Raw genomic sequence first — 8,498 nt, 5'->3', positions numbered from 1 at the left:
TCCATAACTTTTTCATCATCCCCAACTGAAACTCTGTACCCATTAAACTGTAACTCCCCATTCCTCCTCCCCCAACCCCTCTATTCTACTCTCTACCTCCATGAATTTGACTACTCTAGGTACTTCACATAAGTGGAATCACACAATATTTGTCCTTACAGTATGTCTGGCTTGTTCACTTAGTTCGATGTCTTCGTTTGATGCAGTTTTGTATTTTGTTTGTTTGTTTTTGGCGTGCCATGGGTATTGTGGGATCTTAGTTCCCTGACCAGGGATTGAACCCAGGCCAGGGCAGTGAAAGCGCTGAGGCCTAACCACTAGACCGCCAGGGAACTTCCCCCAAGTTTGATGAGTTTTGACAAATGTGTTCATCTGTGTAACCACCACCCAATTTAAAAATTTTTTTAAAAACATTTTCCTCGGGGCTTCCCTGGTGGCGCAGTGGTTGAGAATCTGCCTGCCAATGCAGGGGACGCGGGTTCGAGCCCTGGTCTGGGAAGATCCCACATGCCGCGGAGCAGCTGGGCCCGTGAGCCACAATTACTGAGCCTGCGCGTCTGGAGCCTGTGCTCCGCAACAAGAGAGGCCATGATGGTGAGAGGCCCGCGCACCGCGATGAAGACTGGCCCCCGCTTGCCACAACTAGAGAAAGCCCTCGCACAGAAACGAAGACCCAACACAGCCATAAATAAATAAATTAATTAACTAAAATTTAAAAAAAAACAAAAAAAATTTTCCTCTCCCCAAACTTCTCTTGTGCCCCTTTGCAGATAATGTCCCACCCGCTACTCCATCCTCACTCCCGAACCCCAGCCCTTATGAAATCTCTGATCTGCTGTCACTGTAGATTTTTTGTTCTAGAATTTCGTATAAATGGACTTATACAATATGTACTCGTTTACATCTGGCTTCTTTCATTTACCATAGGCTTTCATTCCTTGCTTATCACCGAGTGGTATTCCATTGTATGGATATATTACAATTTGTGTTTACATGAGTAGATGGACATTGAGTTTTTTCCAGTTCTACTTAGAAGTGGGGGGACTTCCGTGGTGGCTCAGTGGATAAGCCTCCGCCCTCCCAATGCAGGGGGCCTGGGTTCCATCCCTGATCAAGGAAGTAGATCCCACATGCCACAACTAAGAGTTTGCATGACGCAACTAAAGATCCTTCATGCCACAACTGACGATCCCGCGTGCCGCACCTCAGACCCGGCGCAGCCAAGTAAATATTCTTTTTTAAAAAAATAAGTGGGACTGCTGGGTTATAACAGTTATGAACTCTTCATGTATTCTGGTTTCAAGACCTTTGTCAAAAATATGTGTTGAGGGACTTCCCTGGTGGCGCAGTGGTTAAGAATCCACCTGCCAATGCAGGGGACACAGGTTCGAGCCCTGGCCCGGGAAAATCCCACATGCCACGGAGCAACTAAGCCCATGTGCCACAACTACTGAAGCCCACGTGCCTAGAGCCCATGCTCCACAATAGAGGAGCCAACGCACTGCAAGGAAAAGCAGCTCCCGCTGGCCGCAACTAGAGAAAGCCCGCGCATGAAGCAATGGCGATCCAGCGCAGCCAAAAATAAATAAATTAATTAATTAATTTAAAAAAACATAACCATTATTAAAATTTATTTTTAAAAATGTGTTGAGAATATTCTCTATTTGACAGACAAGCAAGTGTTGTTTAGTTTGTTGCTTTGAGAGGTGGAAGGTGAAGGGAAGGCGCGGATTGGATGGTGCTGCTCACTTTGGGGAAGGAAGGAACGGAGAAGGCAAGGTTGGGTGTTGCTTTTCCTGACTCCAGTGTTACCAAAAATTTCCAACAGGGGGCAGTAGAAACCAGAGCACAGATCCAGGGCCCAGAGGCCAAAGATCATAGAGTTGCAGCATGTCGGAGGCCAGAGGAGCCTTGAAAGTTGTCTGATCCATCACTTTCGAGGGGTAAATGGGGAGACTGAGGACCAGAGAGGAAGAACAGCGCTCCTCCCTCCTTCACCTGGGTCACTTGTTCTCATCCTTTCACATTCAGCTCTACTTTCCTTTCTCTGGGAGCCTTTCCAGCTTCTGGCTCTCCCTCCCCATCCCACTCCTGCATGGGAAAGTTTAACTCGCCCCTCTCTCGTTACTCTCATTTCTTCAAGGACTGGGGCCAGGTCGAAATCATCTTTGTGATCTCAGGGCCTGGCACAAAGTAAGTGCACAATAATCGTTAGAGTAAACGGCTGCCACCCTGTGCAATGCTCTTCCAGGGTCTCTGGACCCTAACTCTGCCTCCTGGGCCCAGCCCTATAGCTAGAAGGATGGAAGTTCCCCTGTTGCCTCCCTGGAAGGTACAAGGGGGCCTAAGGTCCTCATTCATCCTTTTGTTCAGTAGCACTTGTTTTGTGTTTACCTGGTGTTGGGCTGCATCCGCAGGCCTACAAGCCCTGTAATTGCCCAGCCTCAAGACCAAAGAAAGAGCCTGGAGTCATTGATAGAGACATTAATGGTTTAATAGATGGGGGATCTTACACATCTGAAGCAAGGTCCTGGAGCGACACGGGGGGTGGGGTGGGGGGGTAGGGGGGTTCCAGTTATAGAGGGAATTGATGTCAGGTTGGCACATCAGTTACCAGGGTAACCAACAGAGGGGCTCCCCCTTTTGATAAACTACCATAGTGAAGATAGCTCTGATCTAAAGATTAGAGCAATCACTAGCTGGGGCCGGGAGCAAGTATGTAGGCATTTGCTGAGTAGGCTCTATGATTAAGAGGGAAGGTCAGTCATCGGACTAGGGTGTAGGTGAAGCAGGGACTGGTCAAGCGGGGGATGTACAGAGAGCAAGAGAACAGCCATCTTGGGTGGCCTGATACTGGCACCCGGGATACAGAGGAAATGACATCATGATGATGTTGATGGCAACTACTAACTTTTATTAAACAAACCCTACTGATTACTAGGCACACTTTTTTTAATTTTAATATTTATTTATTTATTTGGTTGCACCGGGTCTTAGTTGCGGCAGGCGGGCTCCTTAGTTGTGACGTGCAAACTCTTAGTTGCAGCATGCATATAGGATCCAGTTCCCTGACCAGGGATCGAACCCCGGCCCCCTGCATTGGAGCATGGAGTCTTAACCACTGCGTCACCAGGCAAGTCCCCTAGGCACACTTTTAAGACCTTCACATTTAACTTATTTAGGGGAGAAGTAAAAGTTTCCTCCCTCAAAGAGCTCACATGCTGATCGGGGAAAGACTCAATTATTCCTTCATTGATTCATGAATAAGGGCTAGAGATATGAACAAAATAGGCAAAAATCTCTACCTAAATATGAAAGGTAAAAAAATGAAGCTTTCATTCTAGTAGTAGTGCTGGTGAAGAGGTGATAAATGAAATCAGTAAAATCATGACGCATTAGATGATAAGTGTTATCATAAAAAATAGAGAAAAACATGTAGACAACATTCATTGTCCATTGCGATGAATAATGACTTGTATGAATCTCTCTCCTCGCCTTATACCCGGAAGGAATATTCATATTACCATATTGGAATTCTCCAGAGCAAGTGGTTATTGTTCACTCAACACAAACTCTGTTATAAAATCACTATACACTTTGAAATATTCCTCAGTGAGCCTTTTTCAGCTATCACCTTTAGTCCTAACTACACAAGAGTTTTCAATGTTTTTCTCTAATAGGATTGTTCCTGTAATTAGCTATAGAATAAAACCAAATTATCGATGGGCAATGAAAAGAGTGCTCTAACAAACAAACAAAAAAAAAATAGAGAAAAACAAAACAGGAAGAGTGATAGGGAGGGCTGAGGGTGCTGTTTTTGGAAAGGTGGTCAGGGAAGGCCTCACTGAAAAGGTATCCTCCAGGTGAAGCCCTAAATGAGGTGAAGGACGGAGCCACACAGATTTCTGAGGGAAGGGCATTCTAGGCAGAGGAAGAGCAAGTACAAAGGCCCTGGGGCCAGAGCATATGCCATGTTCACAGACTAGCTAGGAGACTGGAACTGAGTGAGCAGCAGGGAGCATGGTGGGAGATGTCAAACACAGGGGTGTAATGGGGGTCAAATCTGCAGGGCCTTGTAGGATGTGGTAAGGCTGTTGGATTTTGTTCTGCATGAGACAGGGAGCCACTAGAGGTTATGGGACAGAGGAGGGACATGATTCAACTCAGGTTTTAAAAGAATGACTGCTGTGTTGAGAATAGGCTGTAGAGAGCACGGGTGGAAGCAGGGAGACTGGGGAGGAGACCACAGCACTGATCCAGGGAGCAACCTGATGGCTTGGAGGTGCCGAGGAGTGCGTGAGCTCAGAGCACAGTAGCACGTGCCCACAGAGGGAGCGGGTGCCTCTTCCCTCCAGGATGGCAAGGGATTGCTGAGGTCTTGAAGGAATTGGAAAGGGTGGAGAGGGCTCCCCGATCCAGCTTCAAAAGAGGGGCTGAGTGGGACACGGGGCTGGTCTCACTGTCTCCTGGACACACAACTCACCTCAGGAGGCTGGATGTCAGCACACACCTCGCAGACCACTCCCTGTCTCAGCCACAGCTGCACAGAGGTGTGCTCCAGAACACACAGACACAGGGACGGAGCGGGTAGCTCGGCCTCTGCCCCACGCAGCCCACGGGAGCCGAAAGGATCCCCGAGGTCCTCTCGGGAAAGCCCAGGAGAAAGAATAGCACATTCTTGCTGCTCTCTCTGCCTCTCCAACCAAGCATGTCATAAACGCTTGGCAAGGATGCTGACGACAGTGGTGAGGACGACCCGCTGACAGGGCGTGTGCCCAGCTGACCCTCTCCCTCACCTTCCTGGGTGTTAATGGGGGGTGGGCGCGCTGAAATACAAGCTATGACACACACACACCCTGCCCATTGCCCACCTTCCAACCTGACCTTCCCTTCCTATTTCAGGCTCCCAGGTCCCTCCCTGGGTGGTCTCTGCCCTGAATCTGCCCAAAGGTCCCCACGCCCTACTGTTCCCCTCCCAGCCCTGCCTCCAGCCTGCCCGCCAGTCTGCCTGGCACTCAAGCTCTGTCCCTCACCCCCTCCACTCTAGCTGTAATCACAGCTCAGCCCAGCTCCCCCTCCTGTGAATAATTGGGGCTGATTTAGGGGCTATCAGGGGAGGGGGGTGGCTAATGGAGTTCATGGGGGGGCCGCCCTGGTGATGAAGGGAAGGTTGAGAGGCAATTAGCAGGGCTGACAGCCTCGGGAATCACCTAATATGCCCTCCTGCCCGCAATAAGAGCTAGTGAAGGGTTTGGGCGTGGGGGGTTGCCTTTCCCCCCACACATCCAGGGGCGGACTTGGACTTGAGGAGGGATCTTGGCCCTCCCTCAGCAGGAGGTTGGAGGCCAGATAGCAGGATGGACTTCCAGAAAAACAAGGGCAAGGGAGGGGGGCACTTTGGGGAGGAAGGGAGGCTGTCAGGATGAGCCAGGAACTCCTGGTGCTCCATAGCCCCCCACTTCCCAACACACAGACACACACACACACACACATACACACACACACACACACATACACACACACACACACACACACACACACACACACACACACACACACACGAGTGCCTCAGCTGAATCCTATCCCTCACTGGGGACCGGCTCCTGATTAATACCAACATTAGCCCTGAACACGCTCCCCTCCTGGCCTCCCTGCCATTAATTACCTCCTCTCCCAGCCCAGCGAGGGGAAGCCAGCTCCTCGGGGGCAAAAGGAACAGTCTGACCCCCTGCCCAAGAAGCCACTCCCGCCCCCCTCCTCCCTGCTTCCGAAGGAAAAGAGAAGAGAGGAAGAGAGGAATCCGGAGGGAGGGACGGAAGGAAGGGAGATTGTGCCCTACTGTCCCCAGCAGCACCACATCTCCCTCTCTGAGGCTCTCACCCCTTGGAGTCTCTCTGCCATCTAAGTTCCATCGCCACCCCTGCATATGGTCAGCCTGGAGCTAAAAAACCTCTGGCTGGAAGAGGGGCCCCCTGGACGAGGTGGGCAGTCAGATCCCTCGGCCCCTTCCCCTGCCTACATCCCTGGTGACTTCGTCAGGAGCGAGACTTTGCACAGACGCGGGCAGAGAGCCCAGTTTACACAAACCAGCACACGGGGACTGTCACACACGAACACAAAACCCGACGCACTGGGACCAAAGTCACCCTGGGGGTGGGAAGGGGGCGGCACACTCCACTGGGAGGGGCTGCCCACCACCACACACAGAATCACACCAGAAACATTTAGTCAGCTGCTTGGAGAGGGGCAGGTAACGTATCACAGAACATTCACGTGCCAATGGAGGAGGCTCTGCCTCAGCTGAATGTGTATGAGCCTCAGGAGGAGGGATCCCTGCCTTTTCTCTCTCTCCCTCTCTCTCTCTCTCTCTCTCTCTCACACACACACACACACACACACACACACCCCTTAAAGCAAAGGGCAGTGAACTGAAACCAAGCCCACGTCTACTCCAGCTCCCACCCCACAGTCTGCTCCCTGCTCACGGCATCAAGCCCTAACTCCCCTCTCAGCCCCTCTGCCTCCCTCTCAGCCCTTGTCCCCCACATTGTGTCTCTGCATGTCTTCCTTTGAGAAAACCCAGGCAGCCCAGCTCCCACTCAAGGGTAAGGGGTGGGGAGGCTTCATGAGATTTTTTCTGAGCCCCTCCCGACACCCCCGTGAGCCCCATTATAAGACCAAGCGAGCCTGGAGACCCGACAATCGATATCCCTCAAAGATGAAGATGCTAATAACTTTATCCCCTCTTGTCCTCCAACTCTCTCCTACATTAGCTCTGACCACAGGCCCCAGGCAGCTGGGACCTGCAGTGGGCAGGCCTGGAGCTGAGTAACCCCTTCAGGTCCAGGTGGGAAGCAGGAGGGTAGACAGCAAGAAAGACTTCCTGACACTCAGGAGTGGGAGGCCACAGGGATAAAGGATAGAAAGCCTCAGAAGCATGTTTCCCATTCCTAGATGTATACACTGGAGACCTGACTCAGAGTCTGGGAGGATTTGTGACCTTAGAAGCACCCTACAGGGGCACCAAGGTCCGAGTAATCCCTGAGGTCTTCCCAGAGGAGGTGAGCCAGGAGGGGAATTCCCACTAGGGGAAGTCAGAGAGTTGAGGGACAGGAGTTGATGGGGCGGTGAGTGGGGGCCGCTCTGGCCCTACCATCCCTGCAGACCCAGGGCCCATCCTCCACCAGGGCCGGTTGGGGGGTACCCAGAGACCCACAGCCCATGGGGTTTCAGAGGGCGAGAGAAGCCCTCTCCTCCCTCACACACTCCACAGCCAGGCTAGACCTCTCTGAAGCTGGTGCAGCTGGAGAGGGTGGTTGGGATCAGGGGATAAGAGCTTCTCTTCTGTGAACACTATCCCCCCAAAATATTTTTCCTGCCAGCCTGGCCTATCCCACCCCAAAGACCAGGGTCAGGCCTGGGACTGGGGTGCTCAAAGCCTGTCATAGGATAGAGAGATGGAGGTGGAAAAGGAGGAAGAAGTGCAGGAAAGAGAGAAATGAAAACAGCAAACATTTATATAGCACCTACCACAGGCCAGGCCTCATTGGAAAAGCTTTACACGTGAGACTTGTTTAAATCTCATAATGACCCTAGGAGATTAGTGCTATTATTATCTGCATTTTGTAGAGGAGGACACTAAGGCACAGAAAGGCGGTGTAAATTGCTCAGCATCACAGAGCTGGTAGGTACAGAACCAGGCACTCTGGCTGCAGAGTCTAGAAGCTTGATCTCTAGGGAACCAAGCCCTGGAAAGAGAGGAAGGGACCCAGCTGAGTAGGAGGGGGTGTTAAAGAGCCTCTTGGTCCAAGGGCTCAGGGTAAAACACGCTGCCCCAGGGCTCTGGGCCGAAGCTGGGGCTCTCTGCTTTTTTCTCCATGCCCTATGCATGCACCTCTTGTTTCTCTGCACTGCTCCGGGCTGCCCCCTCTCTCCTTGTCTTTGCCCCTAAGTGGGCTCTCCTGGCAGCTCTGGCCCTGTCTTGTCTCCATCTCCTGGCTCCAGGTCTCTCTCCTCCCCACTGCCCCAGAGCCAGAGCTGCTCAAACTTTCCATCTTAGCACTGGAGTCTGTCAGAGCTGGTGGGGGGCGGGGCCGGGGCGGGGATGGGGCGGGGCCGGACAGAGAGAGAATCTGGGAGGGGACTGATGCTTGGAGCTGTGGAGTCCTCAGTCCCCTCTGGGGGTGGGGCTGGACTGCCTGGTGGTTCAGCCTGGCTGTAGACTGAAAGTTGGGGTTTCTGGGTCCTGGCTCCTGCCGGGACTGTCAGCCCCTCTCTCATTGGACAGCCTGTCTAAGACCACGTTAGGAATTGGGCAAAACAGGCTTTCTCCAGCTGGTACTTGGAGAGTCCAGGGCCTATGGAGTCTGGAATTTCTCTAGGATCTCTCTTTAGCTTGGTGGTTCAAGGGGACATAGGACAGGACAGGACATTCTCCACCCAGGCTGCCCCAGCACTCTGCCTGCACTGTTCCTGGAAACCTGAACAGATGCTCCGCC

This window comes from Balaenoptera musculus, chromosome 1, assembly GCF_009873245.2.
Source record: "Balaenoptera musculus isolate JJ_BM4_2016_0621 chromosome 1, mBalMus1.pri.v3, whole genome shotgun sequence".
Taxonomy (NCBI): Eukaryota; Metazoa; Chordata; class Mammalia; order Artiodactyla; family Balaenopteridae; genus Balaenoptera; species Balaenoptera musculus.
Note: the sequence above shows the minus strand (reverse complement) of the source record.